Source organism: Colias philodice, chromosome 5, assembly GCF_061535455.1.
Source record: "Colias philodice isolate Cphi_HAF_F1 chromosome 5, ilColPhil1 Martin Lab GWU primary, whole genome shotgun sequence".
Lineage (NCBI taxonomy): Eukaryota > Metazoa > Arthropoda > Insecta > Lepidoptera > Pieridae > Colias > Colias philodice.
Window position 1 is genome coordinate 4494707 of NC_143090.1, and position 22485 is coordinate 4517191.

Here is a 22485-nt window from a genome sequence, read left to right on the forward strand (position 1 = left end):
TATTTTACAAACCTTATCATAAAAATCACTAATTGTACGAGAGGTTTTATGCTCATAGTCAAAATTTTTTTAAATACACTGTGTTTTAAATGGGCACTTGCAATAAAATTATAATAATCATAAAAGTGGTAACCGAACCATGGTCAAACGAAATCTCAAAAATTATTTATCTTCTAATTTTGAATAATTTAAAAATATTTATGAGTAGAAGTAGGTACAATGATAAGAATTATCTTATTAGTGGTAAACGAACCATGGTAGTATATAAATGGACTGGTTAAGATCGGGGAAGTCGGTCAATTGGTTTAATTTCTACCAAACGCTGGTAAAATATGGTGTAGTGTAGTGGTTTAAATTTTTTGTGCATTATTCCGTATGAAATATGCACAATAATTATCAAAATATTTTTTTTAATGAATCATCAATCAAAAACAGAAATGTGAAGGGGATGTTAATGAATGTTATCATTTATTCAATCATGGATATTAGTTAAGTTTTAATCACTTATTTTTAATGAAAATATGAATGATAACACTTGTAATAAATAATATATGTACCTACATACTTACTTATAGTTTGAGTTTAATTATTCTAAAGTAAATACTTCCCTGTATTTGCCATGAAATATTACGAATTATAAATTCATAATTATAAAAAAAAATTAAATAATATTTTGTAACATTATTTAAACTCATTACCGAAATGAATTCAAAGTGAGCCAAATAATAAATGGTAGTTGCACATAAGTGTGTGGCGATCGAAAATAAACAATTATTTGCCCGCTGGGGTGCGCTCGGGCCAGGGTTCCGTATAACGGTGGGGTGCTTTTACTAAGGAGGAGGGTACAACTGACAATTCGAGAATATGGAAAATAAATGCGATATTAGCTAGCCATTTTTGAACCTTATCTAATAAGGTTTGGAAATTATGATGGAAGCTTTATAAAACATGCGTCAATCGCGAAATTATTGTACTTGATTTTTGAAAGAAATTTAGCAGATATTTTATACATTTATATTTTGTTTTATCCCTTCAAAGTTATGTGTAAAACTGAATTGAAAGAACTTATCTCTTAGTTAAGGAAAATCAAATCAGTATCATTAAGCCATTTAAGCTTTTCACAATGGAATTCTTAATTGTGTTTTAATAAAATACAACAATCCACTATCTCTTCTTACTATATTTAACTCAACTTTATTCCATAGAAAATGTAATATACACTGGTTTTCAGAACGTCCGCTCGCCTACAACGTCGAATCTGATCACTGACCCATGAAGCTTACAGAAAGGAAATTTTCTTCCAGCAAAAGAAAATATAAATAACTCCATTGGCCCCAACATCACCCCGTGACAAAAGAGTTATCGGTGCGTTGAAAACAAAAATGGCGAAGTGATTTATTGCCAAGGTACTGTATTAGTCGTTTGTTCTGGAATTATTATTGATAAATAATTTTGTTTTAATATTTTGTTATAAAATAAAATAAATATAAATTAATTGTTTCAGGTTTTTTTATTTGCACTAGAATCTAAATAATATCCTTATAAGATTTTGAATAAAGAACATAATGATGGTGTCTCTATGCCACCAAAATAATAAACAATATACAAGTATAAAATTAAAATTGTATAGGTATACCTAAATACATATCATGAAAATTATGTGAAACTTTTTGAAATAGTAACAAACGGATGTATTTATTTGATAAAAGTAGGTTGTAATTCTTTAGGTAGATTAGTATTCTAGATATAGATTATCTGATTTGGGTCGCCTTTGTATAAGTCATAGGTCGGGACAATGTTTTTATTATAAGGATTCGTGACTTGACTGAAATAAGGAGACCTTTAAATTGTATTATCGTTCTTCTGAACCTTTGATAATTCTGCAAGATGATTATTTGTATATACACTTTATCTACGTTTCCCTATCACTTATGAAATGCATTATTATGTTGAATAAATCATGAAAAATCAGAATACAGCGCCATTTCAGAGCTATGCCTGTAAACACTGTTAAAAAATATCGAGCTGTGAGCTCATAAATTGTGTGCGACGAAACCGAAGATTAGAAGCTAGCAAGTGAAGCCAAAACTCGATATTGGGTGAATAATCGTCGCCACTACCGGCGCGATGGCGAGCCGGATGCTCCAGATTTATACCCGGCCGGGTGGCCACCCGGCGCACCGGCCACCGGCCCGGTACACGGTATACCTAGCAGAACTTATCCGCACTGTCGTCGAGTCCATTCTCTTCATATACCACCCGATGTCCGCTCGCCTTGAAGGGACGCGATTTATGGTGTGGAAACGTCAACGGTCCCCGTGTTTAGTTATAAATCATATGTGTTTGCTTAGTGCATGAGACGTCTAAATTTCTCGGATGTATGCTTGAATTGTCTTCGTATTTATGGCTTGGGGTGTATAATTGTTCAGAGCGTTCGTACATTGTTTTGAGAGACCCGAACGGCTGTAAATGTTCGCTGAAACCGAATTTAGCGACGAAATTTATAAACGAGGGGTGGTTTTGCGGATTTGTTTAATAATCCCAAGTTCCAACGTTAAACCAATATAACCCGTATCAATATCGCGCTAAGTTATACTTCTTCCATGAAAGGACAGAATTTAAAAGCGAGTAATAGATTTTCACGAAATGGACGATCATATTACGATTGTTTTAAAATACATCAGATGAATACGTGAATAAAATAATAAAGAATATTTAACGTAGGTATGAGTTATTTATAGCCATGGGTTTCCGCCCACTGAAATTAACAGGTAAGTCAAAAACAATTACTGAACAATATCAGAACGCAACAAAAGCGACAATTGGGTCAAATCCTTCGGGAGTTTCTAATTTATTGCCGCCATTGTCGCTTGGCTTGCTTATACCGATTCAACAATGCATCAAAAGTAAGAAGCCAGGTATGTTTATGTGAAACGAAATTTGCATGAAGTTTTCGGCTTTCACTTTTATTGTTAGAGATTAGTATAATGGAGCGATTTAAAAGCGACTACGGTAGCTGTCGCGTTCTCTGCGATGAATTGTTGAATGACTGCAAAGCTTTGTGAGAATGATTTGTTTGCGCAACGCGGAAATAAACGAAGACAAATAATTATTATCAAAGGAAAAATTATAAGAGTTAGACAAATCGAATAGGTACTATTGACTTAGATTGTCATTACGCGATGGAGACACATATTATATGGTACCTAGAGCCTTCCTAGAGCAAATGAATAAAATAATGATTAGAAAGGTAAATGTTTTAATTTCATTTTCATAAATGAACCTCTACAAGGATAACGATGTTTGAAAGTTTAATTTTAGTATAATAAAGTTTTAGTTAGTCTATTTTAATAAATCTCTAAGGAGAGGTTTCTTTTATTCCTCGCAACAATACCTACGATAGATGTAAGTACCAACTTTCTAATTAACTTTTTTAGATAAGTAGGTACTACATTTAATGATAAGTAAATATAAATATAAATTATATCAAAATCTATTAAAACTTAATATAAAGCTATGTAAAGATCAAGACTAGAAAACATATTACAATGTTCTAGCTCTTAACACTTTGACCGAGTTGCTTGTAGGGCAAATAAGTTGGGTTATTAGTTCTTGACTATAGTTCGGCTTTTGTCCCATTCTTCATAAATGTACAAATGTACAAAGATATATAATTAAATATTTTTATATTAATCATAATAATAAAAAAAAGCTAAAAATATTCATCGATGTTTATCCCATTGACCCATTCTTCAAAATATTATATTTTCCTATGCAAAGGTATATAATGAAATGTTTTCATATTTATTGGCAGAAATAATATAAAATAGGTTAAATATTCAGTGTTATTGTGCACAATCCAGAATGTAGAGCTATTTGAAGATGCCCTAAAATTTATACATAACAATTGTTTAATTTTATTTGATTGAATTTTAAGTGATGAGGTGCAACTGTATACCCTTAAAATAAATATCATACACAAGTTTCAAATTTCGCATAAATCTACATATTATACCTACAACACGTTACATTCGAATGAATTTCTCACTCCGCTCCTAAAAGCTTTTGGGTATGCGAATATAGTAGAGCGCCATCTTTGAGATTTGCTACGAAATATTTCAGTCGAATGAAAACATCCCTTCGTGCATTTCACGAACCATTACAACCCCTGCGCCACCCTTGTACTTCGACATGAACCACAGAGAGCTTTCGTCCCCTAGCGCCATCTCGTAGATGGTGCTCGAACTACCAAAAACGTTTTAGTCTTCAATTTATCCGCAGCGGCAGCACTGTAGCCGAAGTTATTGAATGAAATCACACATAAAATGAAATAACCATTTTAAACTTTACAAAATAAAGTTGTTTTTCGAGTGTCGTGATTGCGGCGGAGGACCAGAGTATGCAAATTAACGTGCCATTACATGGTAATTTATTTGAAACGAATGACCACTTTGCGGTGTAGTGCATTGAGCACTGAACGTTTATATGGGGACCCTGACCTTATATCGTTCCAATTTATAGCTTAAAGCCGTTAAACGCTCTTTTACGTAACAGCTGTTGTGTCTCGCGTGATGCCTTAGTGTATTAACCTTGTTCCAAAGGACTTTCACCTGTCCCTTTGTTTTGTTTACAAGTTTTATGTAAAGCCAAATCATTTATTTGCGATCGATAAACGAACTGTTTAATTCACGCTATAAATTAAATATGTTATGAACAAATTATCACGAATAAGTATTACGGTACATGTTAAGCATTTATTACGTTTTCTAAAATTTAGTATTATTTCTAATATTTAATATTAGGTACCTATGTACTTTAAATGAAGCTTGAAGAAATTTTATGTTTTATTTTAATCAGTATGCGAGCTTTTGGTAATTAAAAATTATAATAACGAGTAACGACGCTGTAACATTAATTGAAAAGATAAAAATCGGACAAATTGTTCGATCATATAATTTATTCGTGCAATGAAATCAAACATTGGCAGTTCATTACTTGAGTCTGATGTTTTTCTTTTAAATTTAACTTTATGTAAATAAAGTATTCGTATGAATATATCGGTATATGCTTATTTTACGTATTGTCTAATTTCTATTGATACGATACAAATACTGTTTGCAGCTGAAGACACATAATAAGCTATTATGCAACTCTTTACTGCGAGTACTTATTTAAGTATTATTGGTAGGACAGTCGCGTAGAAAATATCAAACGACATCCAATTATTGAGTTCTATGAATGATTAACAACAGTACATAATATGTGTAGCGCGCTCTACCAGCTTAAAAGGGTGCAATTAAATGGGACTGCCTCCAGGCACTTCTATTAATCTCTTTTCGTTCGCCCACGCAGCGATCGTAGCAACAATAGTTCTCGAATGTTCTCGGATATTACAATAATGGTATCGATTATAATTTGCGTGCGATGGGGCCCGAGATAGTCGAGAGGCGACACGTAAGCGACAGGCTGCCCCAATCGGCGACGCGATCGGCGCGCGCGCACAATGCTATCGGGCAAGCATCGGGCTTCGCGCCATTACTATTGGTGCAAGCGGTGCAATGATTAGCTTTCAATATTCAAGTATGGTGTGGCAAATAGGTGTGGAATGGCGCGATTTTGTGTAAAGCGTTTTTTGAGATTTTTTTTTTTGTTGATGATCATGACTGTAAGTACCACAGGTTGATGATTGTAATCGAAAAAAAAATGCTAAATTTTAATTTATCCTTGACAAACAAGTATTTTTTCTATTTTGTCAAGATTTTTATAAAGATTGAATGTAATCGTAAGGGTCGGTAGGGATTACTACTAAAATCAACTTTATAAGTGCTCGCTAATCTATTCAATAAAGCTCATTAGGCTCTTCGGAAACCTAATAAGTTGATAACAAATTGTCTCAAAGGATTTACAATTATACAATATAGTTTTATTAGATAATTTAAAATTTACAATATCTAACGGGTTTTTTATCATTTTTGTTAAAGAACGTAAAGTTATCTTTTTTTAAGAAATTTTGCACCTCATTGCGTCTTCTCTTACATCTTAATACAAGAAAAACGTGCAAGAATTTCCTCTAAAACAGTCTAGGTTTTCACTTTGCCACACACGATCAGGCCACCATCATTGCAGATATAAAATTCAATTTACAACTGGCGTGTACGTGGCTTGCAAATAGATTCGCAAGGTAGAGAGTTTGGCACCTACAAAACTATAAACTGTTACAAGTAATCTTGTTGGAAATCCCAGAGATGCCTTTCTAAGTGTACAATCGAGCGAATAATATGCTTAGTATGCAAAGAAAACGTTATGGAAATATTCTTTTGTCGCCATAACTTTTTTTTTTCACAAAAAAAATCTATTTATTTTGCACACATGAGAAATTTGTAATCGGTACAATTTCGATACTACAGTCAGGATCCAATCTCTAAACTGCCTTTACAAATTTATGGTAACGTAGACGTATATCGTTGAGGCTTACGATGCGATATATCATATACTATCACTTCTTGAACTCACTAAGACATACTAAACCCACATAATCTGACTGACTGATAGACTATTTTTTTTTCAATAGGTAAATAAAGTCAAAGGCTTTTTTTTTCGTTTCAAATTTGGCGTTTATAACTTTCATATCACAAACGTGTTAAAACTACATATGTATTTAGAAATTTAATAAGTCTTTATACAGTTAGTATGAGCAATAAACGGAGCCGCTACGTCAATAAAAGTCGCATTACAAGCATACACATGTCCCGCCGCAGGTGCAGCTGTCCTCCGCTGATTTTGTACAGGCATTAGATACCGTTAACATTACGATTATCTAGAATTATTAGATAATTGTAGTTGGTAATGTTTCACTGATTGCTATTAGGGACGTAATAAAGTGCATTGTTTGTGGATTCGAGTAATTGAACAAGAAGCGCTTCACAACTTTTAATGATACTTTGATGAATAAAAAGTTTATATTGAATCGTACTTAGTTTAATGAATAATAACACAAAATTAAGGTAGATACTAGATAGTAACTTGGATTATAAATAAGATCAATTTATTGAATAAAAATATTTGCAAGTAAGAATGTTTTATTGTTCAAAGCGTGGCAAATATTTATACAACTAGACGCTGTGTATATTTTTATACATACATAAGTAGTTAAACTCAAAAAATCAGACCTCTGTAGTGACTAGTGCACAGCCGCACTGACATCTAGGTGTTGCAATTCTTAAAAGGAAACAGAAGACAAGCGAAGCTAAACGGGCGTCTAACAGTAATTGTGAGGACGCCAATCAAGAGCCAGTAACAAATCGCGGAGACGAGAGACTGTCAATCTAACACGAAAGCTCACTGTTTAATGATGCAATAATTTGCATAGCGGGGCTGTGGAAACGCAACCTATTCTAGTGTCCATCGCTTGCCTTATACAGCGACACCCTTGTTACGCAAAATGTGAGTGTTTATGCAGCGGTAAAAACGTGTTAACACGGGGTAATAGGGATTACGTATGGTGGTAGTAATGTAGGAGAGAATCTATTGGGTGGTAAATAAATGCTGGTACTATTTTTCAGATAGTGTGAAAGTGAGGAATTCAAAAGCAAGATGTCACTGGGCTTACGACACTGCTTTTAAGTTAAGAAAATCGAGCTTTATATTGTCTCAATAAAATATGGAATGTATAAATATAATTTTAAAACGAACAATTTACAATTGTGAGAGTAAAGTTAACAAAAAAGTACAATTGTAACTAAATAGGTACTGACAAAGAATTTTATTCTTGGAAATTGAATAAATGATTCGTAATAAAATATTGATTAGGTTTAAGTTCCTTCTTGAACTTTTATTCAATAATTGATAATAGGTATAGATGAGACACGCAACTTATATCAGACAAATGATTACAAGAGAGACATCTTTATTTATTTACTACAACAACGAACCTAATGAAGCGAAGTATTTTAAGATACGTTTATACAATTATTTATTCATCCAAAACAATCTCATTTCAAATAGTATCTAGATATATTTTGCATAATTGTTTCTCCTCCCGAGAAAATAATTGTATTGTCCTATTTTCTTTTTTATTCATTTTGATAGAGCTCTGGAAAATCTTGATTGCATCGAAACAATTTTTTCACTTTGATTTAATTCGTCACGCGTAACAAAAATAGCGTGAGTCGGTTACTTTTAAACTGTTCATTGTATAACGTTACCATAATATTTACTCTACATAAAAGTAAAGTGAATAGCGCAGTTCCAGACAGCGAACAGCTGACACCCTCAATTTTTTACACTAATAAACCATCTAAATCTTACCATTAATTTGCACCCCGATGTCTACTTAATGGTCCGAAGAAAATGTTTACCTGAAAAAAAAACAAATCGTTTTATTATACGTGGCGCGAGTGTCATAAATGTCAAGTAAACATAAACGAAATCATTATAATGCACAAATTGAACGTACGGAATCAATTATAGGGCCGCCCACGAAAAGCCCGCACGGGCCGAGCTAAAACCCGCTTACAATCTGACATTTATGAGTGCCATAAAAACGCTCAAGTAGTGACTTTTACTACTTGTTTAGTGAACATAAATGTCTTTGCCTTGCCCGCGCAGAGCGTCGTCCGTATTTAAAAGCGCACAGTTTCGTGCAGTTCTGCTCCTTTTTATTTACTGTTACGGTTCTGTTATGCAACTGTATAATGCTTCGGTTACTTTTCAGCTGCGATTTATGGATGTCGTCTTTTGTCTTTATTTAACGGTTTCACTGTGAACGTATTTCTTGTTTTGTGAGAAAAAATGTGCTAGAATATTGTCGGAGTACCGACTGCTTAATGAAAATGAACATCTATTTGCTAAATTAATTATTCCTAAGATACAAGTCTTTAACTATTATATTTGTCAATATTGTATGTATTTATAAATGTTGGCTGTTTATTGCTTAAGTAAAAGAATCAATATAGCTGTCGATATCTTATATTTGGCTTTAGTATTTAGATACAATTCAGTTAGCAGGATTCGTATTCTACCTTCGTATGTTCTACAATGTTGGTCTTCCTACCGTGGCCAACTGGCCACCCATATTATACGACTAAAACGTACTACGAACTATCTGAAGAATAGTAATGTAGTTTCACAATACTCAGACTTAATTGATTTTTATCCTAATACGATTCTGAGACGTAGTGCCCATAGAGCTGTGACTTGAAAACTCAAATACAATGCGACACCGTTTACGAAAGTAAATAAATATTTTAGTACAAACATCACTTGTTGATTAAATGATTGATTTAATATGAAAATAAAAGCTCTACGTTTACCCATTTCACAAGAGCAAGTTAAATCTGCTAATGTCTTTACCGTTTAAGTCAGAAATTTTCAATGGTGATACAGGCTTTAGTATCATTCATATCAAGGTTTTAAACTTTGAATTTTGGTATGAAACCGTAATAAGGGACGCTATACTACAGTCCTTGTAGTAAAAGTTTACACATTAAAAACATGCCAACAGTATGAAAAATTGAAAAATTGCCTTTCTATTTTATATTGAGCTGCCAATTAACTTATAATAACGTTTATTAGCGTATACTGATAACTATAACATATAATTATCACGATAATATAATGTAAACAACAAGATAAAGTCTACCTCAGTTCCCACTTGCTACGATATGGTCGGTGCACACAATAAATAATAATATTATGATATTATATTATGTAATAATAGTTATAAGGAGCCTAAATATGCTTTGGAATTATATGAGTAGGTAGTAGGGATTCGTGAAATTCATATCTAGATATAAGCGTATAAACGTTGTGCTAAAGTTTAGCAATGTAGATTGTATGTAATAGTTACAACGCCGATAAAACCGATGCATTCGTGTTGCATATTGCTATCCACCTATATCTACGCACACACTCACAGGATGAATATTTATCACAGAGGTCACCTTAAGCCTAAACCGTCCACTGCTTACTATGCTCCACAAGTCTTTGTTTATTTCCCGTACCAAAAGAAAGTCCTTCTGCATACCATACTTAATATATTCGTCCGCCAAACCATGCGTTGTTTTCGCTACAAATTAGACAATTAAGAGTCGATGTGTGGCTTTAAATCTATTCAATTAAAGCTGTGTACGCACCGGTCACCTACCGCGGCGATTTTTAATCATATGTATGCAACGTGCGAATCGCGGAGGCATTTCGCATATCAATGTGTCGCTTATATTGATAAAAAAGAGCGCGCGTGTCGATCTCGAATTATGGAGGTGTGACCAGGGATTTTAAACTAATTGCTTTGATGACACCATAAATTATCGGCTTCACATTAGATTCACTTAATCTGTAAAATGTATGTTTATGGTCGCTTATATTTATTTGACTTTTACGGCTTGTTTATCGTGGATAAGATTAATTCTTTCTAGCACCTTGGCTGCATGTGTCTTAACAATATTGAAAGAGATTATTGGAAAAAATATACAAATGAAACGAGCAATTGTGTAAACTGAAATATAATAAAATGCAAATATTCGCAATAAAATTTACATATAAAAGAAAACATAATAGTTAATAACGTAACGTCTAAATAGCGGGGCGATAATTATAGAACGACTATAATAATACATCACTTAGCCCTTCAAAGATAAAATAGGAAAGCTATCCGACACGGTTGCTATAAACATCACTACGGTGCCATAATTTCTTCATTAGATTCGCATTTCCTTCACGCGATGTTCTAGTGGATATAAACTGCGTGTACTTTATGAGGTGTTATGTGCGGTGTAATTGACGATCTTACAACTTGGGACATCGTACGACATTTATCACTACGTTTAAGTCTCTATTACGAGCCAGCTGTTTTGCGACAATTTTCTTTAGTAAACGATCACGTCGATAGAGAAATGTCAATGTTTTACACGTAACTATTAATTTTAATTGACTATTAGTAGTCTGTTAGGTATATGGGTATGTAAATATTATTTTTTTCTTTCCCATGACTCAGTCTTTAAAAGCGCACTGAAAAGTTTAAATTCAATAAAAACAGAGGTATCAAAAGAAAATGACACTAAGCTCTTCCCTTAAAAAGTGAGACAAAGGGCGTTTGTCCACTACAAGGAATTTTACGGTCCGGCATTCCGATTTTTTACGGTCCGGTATGGCACGCAATTAATCTAAATACTAGCTTGTGCACTATACGTAATTTTACCGTCCGACATTTTACTTTTCCCTATTCCGGATAGTTTTTTGAGTTTACGAGTCGCTGTAGGTATAATTGTTTTCGAGTGCCCACTTGCTTGGATTTTACTCTTTTTATTACATATGCCAATTGAAAGCAAGCTCTTGTTTTACTTTCTTTTAGCTGGCAATGAGATTTGAGAAGTCGGTATTGTTATTTTATATACATTGACCTATAATTATTATCTAAGTAAGTGTTGGTAAGTTAAAGTTCAAGTGGGAATAGATTTAGCTCCTCGTCACCGATTAAAATAAATAAGTGAAACACGCATTTTAAATCTCTTACGGAACTTTACTTTTTATTATAACGAAGTAATATAATATTTCACCTTCTATATTTTTACTCGTTTCTTGTAAAATGCAAAAGCAATCATTTATGATAGCATTATACCGCCATACTTCCTTGAACTGTACCGCACTGATCCGAGTAAAGACGGACAGGTGCACAAGCAATTCATCGGTTTTTTCATGCCACACCGGACCGTAAAAAATCGGAACAAGCGCCCTTTGGGCGCTTGTGCACTACAAGGAATTTTACTGTCCGGCATTCCGATTTTTTACGGTCCGGTGTGGCATGAAAAAACCGATGAATTGCTTGTGCACCTGTCCGTCTTTACTCGGATCAGTGCGGTACAGTTCAAGGAAGTATGGCGGTATAATGCTATCATAAATGATTGTTTTTGCATTTTACAAGAAACGAGTAAAAAATATAGAAGGTGAAATTTAGAAAGAATTACTTCGTTATAATAAAAAGTAAAGTTCCGTAAGAGATTTAATCCGTCAGTCCTCGGATCACAGACACAATAGAAAATCTATTGTGTCTCGGCCCGATCAGGCCGCTCGGTGGTCAATGGGTTAAAATGCGTGTTTCACTTATTTATTTTAATCGGTGACGAGGAGCTAAAGCTATTCCCACTTGAACTTTAACTTACCAACACTTACTTAGATAATAATTATAGGTCAATGCTTGGTCAATGTATATAAAATAACAATACCGACTTCTCAAATCTCATTGCCAACTAAAAGAAAGTAAAACAAGAGCTTGCTTTTAATTGGCATATGCAGTAAAAACAGTAAAATCCAAGCAAGTGGGCATTCGAAAACAATTATACCTACAGCGACTCGTAGACACAAAAAACCATCCGGAATAGGGAAAAGTAAAATGTCGGACAGTAAAATTACGTATTAGTGCACAAGCTAGTATATAGATTAATGGCGTGCCATACCGGACCGTAAAAAATCGGAATGCCGGACCGTAAAATTCCTTGTAGTGGACAAACGCCCAAACAGCATAATAATTTTTCATTTAAAGAACAATGCACTATTTTGGCACGAAGCAGTTCATTTAAAAAGATTCCTTGGACCAAAGCTAATACGAGGGTCGTTTATACAGTTCCAACTTTATGCATCACTCGTATTATTTTACGAGTTTACATTCCATAGAATACATGCCTATCCTTTGAACACCAGCCGTCCAATCATTAATTTTTTTATAACACTTACCGGTCTCATTAAAAATGAGTGATAATAGCAAAACCTTTAGCAAATATCGGATAAAATAGACATAACCCGGTCATTCAGCCTGCATTCGATTCGCATATTTGCATTGGTAACTGAACAAAGGCGTCTAATTATTAAGAAATACTTTAGTTATAGCTTCATTAACTTTTACAAATAACTTAATTTAAAAATTTGCATTACATCTTAGGACGATGCTAAATGCTCATCCTTTTTTGCATTAAAATATGAGCTTTTATTACCTAATTTAAAGTTATTTAAGGCAATGTGCGTGTATTTTAATGGTTAGCAGCAAATAGGTACATATGTAATTAATGTATTCTACAACGCTGTTCTTGTTTTACCTATTCTACATATAAATAGATGCACAATTATTAGTACTAACAAGGTATACGAGCTGCCAATCACAAGATTGATTTAAACGTTAATCAGTGTCGAAATAATTAATGACACCGCGAGATGAGCGGCGACATGCATGCAGATTGGCGAGCTAACGAGTGATAAACTATGCATGCGCGAACTCCCATGATTTTCACGAAATTACGCATTTTAAATGTATGGTTGGATTAGCATTTTGGAAAATTCTGTAGTTCATAATATTTAAGAAGTCTAATAATTAGACTAATAATGAAATTACGGTTTGGGTGGCAAAGCATTGAAATTTAATAAAACAAATTAATACGAAGAAAATCAACATTATTTGTTTGCTCTACTTCCCTTCTTTCATTTCAGAAGAACGTTGTACCTATATAAGTATAAAAAAGTTTATTTCATTAAAATAAATTCGTCTATAACCCTGATACATTTTGCAACAGCTCATAGCACAAGCTTTAAAAACGTCACAAACAAACATTTGCACTTAAAACAGATAAATAGAGCCATCTATCGTTGTAAACAAACAAATCATGCACGCTTTCAAATAACAATAACATCGATGTAACCGTTGTATAAATTGTTCACAACAGTAACATTAATATCGTCTCAACAAGTCAGTGTCACATAAAATTTCTGAGCCATTTGCCCTTTCAGGATGTTACGTGATGCAGTGTGATTTGTGCCTCCGTAGAACCTGCATTGATTATCATGTTAACATCGTACACTCGTAAATGTTAATTCAGGGTTATATGCGACTTAGAAAAGTCTGACTACGAGAAAATCACGTTCGCAAAATTGAAGTAATGAATTTCGCGTTATACTCATCAAAAACTATGTAAAAAAGACTTATTTATTGTCTTTTGTTTGATTTAGAATTAATTTAGAAATCTAACTAATCAAGATAGAAAATACACTTAAAAGATTTCATTTTAAACCGGTTAAAACTCAAATTTCTCATCGAAAACCGTATCAACAAGCTTAAGCTACTAGCACTTCCCGGAAGCCAACGATGGCGCACTGGTCAGTCGGGCCCTACATTAAAATTCAGCTAACACTGATCCAGGAGTCATCACGTCGTAGAATAGAGCCATAACGTTTTTACGATCCCTTGTGCGCCATACTAGGATATGGCGGTGTTCGAATTTTTAATTTCAACCGATAGACATATCGATAGCTTTGACATTAGTCATCGTTTGTAATAATAGTTTTGTTTGTGTGTTTATGTTGTGTAGGCAAATAGAATGGATAACAGTTAATGACCTTATTAAATATATTATGGTTATTTTATGACATGTGGAGGCGTATAGAAAATATTTTTAAGCTATTGCATAGCTTCTATCGCGGGCCTTGAGCGCGGGGACCGAATCCAGAAATTCAGTAACGAAAAACCTCACGCTCCCCACTTCAACGGGCGCGGAGGTGTGGCTTGAAGGCATAGCATGCAATAGCTTTACCGCGGCAGTCCCCGAGTGCCACACGTCTTTTTTTTGTATGTGGAGATATATTCGAGAAAATCTAAAACAGATGTGTCATGTGCACTTTCACATATTGTGCTTCTATTTCAATAAAATCCTCTAAGAGTTGTCTAGCAATTCACGAAAAAAGACTAAGAATGTAGAGTGAAGTGTAACTGCAAAATTCACGCAGATATAGGAAGTAAGCGACAAAAAAACTATATCTAGGGCATGAAAGTAAGCTTCATGTAAAACGCAACTAAACTATTATTTAGTAAGATAAGGTCACTTTTTGCATTTGTTTACAGTCTAAACAACAACACAACTAATCAAGGACCACAAGCTAATACCACATGTTTCTATATAGGTACATATATGTTAAATTTCATTTAGGGTCAACCGGGGCAAATGCAACTATGGGGCTATGGCAACTAGTTATCATAACTAATTTATTAGAGTTGTTGTAATAAATCGCCACCTATGATTCAATAACTCAACGACTAATAAATCTTACAAGTAATAGATGGTGCCCCTACGATGAAAACTATTTGATTGATAGGCCATTGTGTCAAACCGCTATTTTGAAGTTGGTGTGCGTAAAAACAGGTGTCGAGTTTTGCAGACAAAAAAATTGTTTAGGAGTGATTTTTTGCAGGTGTTTTTGATTGGACACGATTATCACAAGCCGTTAAGCTTATTTCATTTATATTTTTAGTGCGTTAGTTGACTCTATTTTGTGTTATTGATGCAGTTACAATTGCCTCATGAAAATTTCACTGTGGGGTTATTGCAACTGTGAGGTTAGTTACAATAGCCCCTTATATTTTTGTATGAAACTAAAAACACTAGTGATGTGACAGTGTCGATATTTTTATTATGTATCCTTCTTGGTAGTCAAAATATTATACTTTCTTTATGATTAATTAAAGAAGAACCATCGATTATTTCTTCGATATTATACCCAGAGACGGGTTCATAAGTAAAATTCAAATTAGATAAAGCGTGGTTAAAGAATATAAGTAACTAAAAACGATAGGTAGGATAGTTCTGTGATTGTTCAAGTAATTTTTAGTAAACGGTTGATTAACTAATAAACGTATTTTGTTTGGTTTACGTTTTTAACAATATGTTAAATATTGTAAATAACATATTGTTAAAAAAGAAAGAATATTATTTGTTCTGACCAAAAACTAAAATTGACTTAGTAGGTAGTACACTGTTATTTTTTTTTGTTGCGATTTAAAGTGGTAAATCAAAGTAGGTACATGAGTTTTTCCTCTAAATAATGCGGCGCCATCTACGATCGCAACGTTATTGTATAGATAACGTTATTATATATATTTATAGAATAATAAAAATATATCGATGAATAAGTTTTTTGCATTCCCCACACTAATTCTCTAACAAATAGTTGCATTTGCCCCACAATCAGAAAAATAAGATTTTTCCTGAAAACTCGTCCTTGCTACACGGTAATCCAGTTCAAAATCCTATGAATAACATGAAATCTCATAAATATATTCTATATTCGTTGTTTTATATGAAATAGAAGAAGAGCTATGGCAGTTAGTTGCATTTACCCCCGACTAGGGGTTAATGTAACTTTTTCTACCAATTTTAGGAAATATTCTCACTACCAGTTATTTATAAGACTACTGTATTGCTTGATTGGTTGAAAATAATCTTGAATAAATACAAAAATCACTAAATGGGTCAAATAAATGACCAAATATAAAAGGAGATAACTGCAACCGATCAAACTTGAAACTTGTTATTTTTTAGTTGCATTTGCCCCGGTTGACCCTATATGTAATCTTAGAGGTACCTTTTCTGAATAACAGATGAGAACGTTCTCTTTGAACTCCACGTTATAAAGGTCGGACAACAGTATTTATTAAATGCATTCAGATATATTTTGAAATATTTACATTCATATTCGATTTCTGGTTTGCTTTGTTAAACTCGGTTTCAACCGCGGCCGTCTACGTTGACCCGTTTGAGGCGATTTTCGTATTTTAGTTTTAGCGGATTTTTTATACGCCTCTAACCATAATTACTTTATTTTCTCTTACTTTTTTAACAATTCAACTAAACTCATAATTATCTGTTGGAATGATTAAATACTTGATGCAAATGTTATTTTATATAAATAATGTGCAATGAAATACAAGATCGTATTTTGGTGAATTTAAATTGAAAATGGCAATGCCAGCAATGTCGTTGGATTCATAGGATCGTGAAGAATGCGCTAAAAATAGACACCTACTCCTTTCAAGTCAGATAGAGACGTAAAACATTTCTAGTAAGAATTAATTCTTATATGATTGAAAACATTTCCCGGTTCAAATACATTACTCATTGGAATTGGTAGAGGTACAAACAGGACATGTATAATTCCTTGGTATAGTTGCTCAACAGTTTCGCTGTCGCTTACTTAGATTAGAACGTCGAGGGCGGCAGCCGCAACTATATGTTCAAGTGATTTTTCACGGCTACAGAACCCATGTACAAAGGGCACGCAGCGGTGTTGCAATCACGATCCCCGATCACGACTGGTCTTCTGCTAGTTATTCACCTCCGTCACATAACATTAATCCATTCAAAAATCACTTTTAACCAATTAATCTTAAAGCCTACGCCGCCCGCAATCGCATGTTGGCAACCTTAGCTCTGTACGCATGTATCTATTGCGAAGCAAAATATTCCTTATCGAGCACGATATAAAGGTTAAGGGCGATGGCTTTATTAGTTTGTGTGCAGCAAAATGTCTCTAGAGCGTGTCGCTACTACCCGTAAATGCATTAAGTTTGTTTTAGAGATAATAATCGTTGCGAATGCGAATGCTTTGTTGTTTCAAAGATAGAGTTGTCGCCGGTGATTTATTTTTGGTCAACTCTTGTTGGACTTAATAGAGGTTAACGCAACGCGAATTATGCAAAGAAATACTTTACGTTTGTTTTGTGTAGATACGCTTTTTGCTTTCGATTGCTAGATTCGTTATTTATGACGCGTAAGACAGTAAAATATAATAGTAATATATTATTAGAACTTCGAAAAAAGAACTTTTCATAATATAATAATTCAGTGTTGATTATCCTTTTACCAACTAGCTGGATTTTTTTATTATTTTCTAGTTAGATATTAAATAATACAAGAACACCTAAAAGTAATTATACTTGACAACATCGCACCGCTGGTCAGTTATTTTTTACATCAAGATAATTGCTCACGATCACTTACAATGTTGCCACATTTTATGTCATGAAACAGAAGTCATATAAAATCTTCTTAGAAATGTTAGTATTGTATTTCCCACGCTGAATTTCCAAGTAACATGTTAACTATTCGAAACTGGTTATTTTGTGTCCTCTTTTATTTATTTAAATATATAATTTCAAAGTGTGAACTAGTTTTTGAAGCAAAAAGTTTCTGTATTTAAAGAAATTTAACTCATTCTCACACAATTTATATTCATTCCTTATCTCTAAAAATATAAAATGAATTTTGTTAATAGAAACGTTCAAAATGTATCTAGCTTTTATTTCTGGGAACTAAAAATGCACTGAAATTTGATAGGTATATTAAGGAAAGGGCTGAACGAAAATTCCATAAAAACACGTCCGAATAACTTCTATTTTGTATGGAAAAATCAAAACCTCCACATAATCTGGTTTATTAAAATATTTTGGGTAAGTGCGTGCGCGTTCTGATACTGCCCTTGATCACGCGATGGCTCCTCCACTTTTTTCCTATTTCCAAGCTCCAATCACATACAGATTTAATACGTAGGTAATAAGGTCCATTTTGCGACCATAAAAGTATTCTATTTAGAAAATCTAATCAACGGTTGAACTTGTCCCCTTGACTTATAGCTCTAGGTAGTGTATTTATAAAAACAGACTAGATTTATGTGTGCTTAGAAGGCACGCTTAATCCAATTATTTATTTACTTGTAATTTGTAGTTATATGCGACGCGATCGTGAGAAAATAGAAAACTAAATAGGTAAATGTTATCATTACTATAATTAAATCTTACTCGTATCGTATCCAAAAACTAAAACTAAATTGAATTTATAAAGAAACAAATTTGTTAGGCATTATAAATGGAATTCGTAAATTTATGATTATTATTTTGTAGATTCTAAAATATTAAAAAAGTCAAATAAAATTTATAAGTAGGTGTTCAACATCCAAACAAAAATCGTTATAGTTTTTACTCGGTAAATTAAAATTGGATATAACTTCAATGACTGCAAAGAAATGTGTTTTTGTCGCCCAGACCCAGTCTACACTTTTTACGCCACATACCTGCGACAGCTATAGGTACATTATCATAATAATATCACCCACACTACATTTATCATAATTTGTTATTTATAGCCTTAAATAGGTATTCACGATGAATAATGTAAACGAAAATGTTATTTCATTAATGCGAAACAAGAGTACCTATGGAAAGTGTTCTACGGAAACAAATTAAATGCATTTAAAATTTAGGATAATAGATTCAGTTTATATCTATACAATACAAGTGTTGTAGCTTACATCTTGCTGAGTAGTCTCGGAGAGGGGGCGGGGGTTGACATAGACAAATGACATGCTGCTAGCGCCCCTAGCGGCGGCGGGATGAATTATTGCCACCAATCGAGAGCGCGGTTCTAGCGGCCATTTTTAATTTTTAGGGGTATGTTACCCTTATGAGTATTATTATTGAGAGAGGAAAGAATTTTTGCAATCTTCTTGAAGCTTTGGTGGTGGAATAAAATTGCGAAATATTTCATTTTTGTTTTTTTTTTTCTCAGTTCGTGTGAATTGGATTTTTAGACTAGGTATCTAGTTCATCTTGAAATTATTTTTAAATATTGTATTCGCTTATTATATTTAATCAATTTGGTTAACGCTTACCTACTAGAAGCACGGTCGAAACAATATACATACCTACTTATCAGTAAATTTTGTTGTAATTATAATCTTTATGATACAAATGGGCAATTAAATATTCCTATGGCAAAGACAGGTAAGTAGAAACTACAGTTTCTACTTACTTAGGTACACCTACTAAATGCTCTTTTCAAAACGGTAATGATTTATGTACAGGTACAATGTAAGTATGTATCCACATTCCACTATACCTACCTATTGTTAGTTATACAAAAATATTAATAATAATATTTATTTAATATTTATTTTTACCTAATGAAAAACATATTCCTTATCTGTAAACTTTTTTTAGTATTATCATTTTTCACCAATATAAGATTTATAAAAGATGCTCAGCTGTATTCATAGAGAATAATAAACAATTTTGAAAAGCGCGCCATCTAGCGGTGATTTTCTACACTAGCTGAAGATTCGTGACGTTTACTTGTATAATTCGTTTTGTTTTAACACTACAATAACTGCAAAATGATCTTATTTATGTAATTAAGTTTAAAACCTTTTTCATGATTTATTGAATAGGTATAAAAAAACTAAATTACATTTAAATGTAAAAAAGGTTTTGAATTTAAACGAATTGAAAGTTTTAGATCGTGCCGATATTTCTAATCCAATTTACATATTATGTACCTATGAACATTTACAAATATTTATAATTATAAAATAAATGCACACAAACTGATATACCAACAGCCAGGAGGCATAGACAAAAAATGACTGACCACGGCGGTCCAATAACCATTTATCAAAGCTAACATCAATAATTCATTCTATTAAAACAGAAGCATGCTGTAATTAGCGCAATTACTGGACCACCCAGGAAATAAGCCGAAGTTGTAAGAAATATTACATGAATTTATCTTTTGAGCCCAAGGGCTAAACGCATTCTTCACCTTTATCGAACAAGAAATAAGGTTAAGCCACATACGTAATTAAAGGTGAATTAAACGGAACGATGACAATAGAAGAACGCCGTTGTTCCAAGATCGTGGGTAAGATAGCACATTTAATTTATAAACCTTATACATCTTTGCTTACGCGTACTCGCACTCGTTTGTGGAAAGATATATCGACTTGCTGTACAATATGTAATTTTTAATGTAATCAGTGAAAATTATTTGGGAATTGGGATCAATAGAAAGGTAGTGAGTAACAAACCTACTTGGTACCATTATAGCTATAAAAAGAAACCGGTATCATGCTTTTTTGAGAACGAAGATCATGCAAGCACAAATATATCGGATAAGGTAATATCGTCATTAAAAATTAATAATAGAAAATAGTCGCAATATACGGATATATAAAATTAGAAAAGAATTTCGGGTAGCTGTAAGCTAAACATTTTAAAGGTATTTACGACCCCGATTGTAGTGTAATTATTTGCCTAAAGTGGTATGGTTTAATATAGACCGGGTTGGGTCTATTCGACCCTTACATATGAGCCAACTTTCGGAATGTAAACAATTACTGAGGGAAAAATTAATGTACAAAGTTTTGGTTAAGAATTTTTGTACGTAATAAATTTAAACTTTGTTAGAGTTGACTAGAGTGAATTATTAAGGACTTTAACAATTCATTTGAAATATTTTAATGGTACCATGTTTAACTATTAAAGACATATTGTTTTCACATATGAAACTATATTCAAAATGAGAATTAATCCCGAAAATATATCTAATATTTTTTTATCAAAGCTTACCTTTTTTGTACAAAATATATATAAGTATAATGTAGCGATAAACGATAATTATTTGTCAATACGCATAGCTTCATCATATTAGTCGTAACATAAAAATTCCTCACTCCCACATGATACAAATTGGCGGTACATGAAGAATATCCGCTAAATTCAGTGCAGCCACAATTTGTCTCTATCTACAGTCTCATAAATATTTCTTGCGGCTTAGTGTTTATCTACACGAGTTATTGTACATTATGTGGGAACAATTACGCGTACATTAATCACCGAAGTCCTGTACTGTGCCCAACCCTTCTATTACACCCTTTAGAGGACCCCCTGTAAAGCTACTTCACACTTGATTAGCTGAGGCGACTTTGCAACTAAGTTGTTCTGGGCTTGAAATATTACCGCATCTATATTTTTTATAGCTTTTGTTTCTTTAAGTGAGGATGGTTTGAATTTTTTCTAAGGTTTTCTTCATAAGCTTGTGCAGTCCCGTGCATTCTGGCTTTTGATAAGTCATAAATTCTGTCAAAAATTTGATAATTTGAGTAATTTTTAGCAAAGCTATAGTTGAGCCAATTTAATAGGCAACATTTGACGTCTATCAATTTTATCTTTGAAGAGAGGTAACCTGCTTAAACACATCGATTAAAGTGAATTAATCGATACGGACTTGAAACATTTGTCAATCGAACTGAACTGAAACACGTGTCAATTTTAAAATTCATCAGGCGAATCCCTGTCCCAGTAAAATACTTTCCTCCGTAAATTTAAGGAGCAAAATAAGACAAATATAATAAAAAAACACAACGCATTTATTAATTGATGATGATTTTTATTCACAAGTAATCAATGCATTCGATTATACATGTCAGATTTCGATTTTTAAAGTAACGACTCTGGTATATATAAAGAAAAAAGATTTATTGACACAAAATTGTAGCGACGTCAGTTGTTTAAATCAAAAATTGTTTATTATGTTTAAAATGGTTTATCAGTAAAATCAAATCTTAAAATTACTTGTATCGGTCATTATTATTAAAAATATATGTAATCGTAATTGAAAAAAGTTAAGCAAATGTGCAGTTCTAACAAAACGAAATATCGTGTTATTCTATGTCGTCGTTACTAGGTTACGTTGTTGAATTTTGTTGAACTGTCAAATGCTGCCTATTAAAATGGCTCTACTATAATGCTTCGTTCTGGTTCAATAAACATGTAGTAATTTGTAAATAATTCATGTTCCTATGTGTATATAAATCAGATACCTACTCATACTCAATTGACGT

At 33.0% G+C, this 22485-nt stretch overlaps 1 protein-coding gene across 3 annotated transcripts in view; it reads right to left on the reverse strand.

Moving 5' to 3' along the window:
* Positions 1 to 22485, reverse strand: part of LOC149488404 (homeotic protein antennapedia-like) — a 158524-nt gene that overhangs the window by 82914 nt on the left and 53125 nt on the right. For 2 of the 3 annotated variants that reach the window (XM_089695048.1, XM_089695045.1), the window contains exon 2: positions 8308 to 8357. The exons of the other annotated variant lie outside the window; for it this stretch is intronic. The gene's annotated coding sequence lies outside the window, so the exon portion shown is untranslated. The remainder of the gene's footprint in view (positions 1 to 8307; positions 8358 to 22485) is intronic. 3 annotated transcript variants of the gene reach the window in all.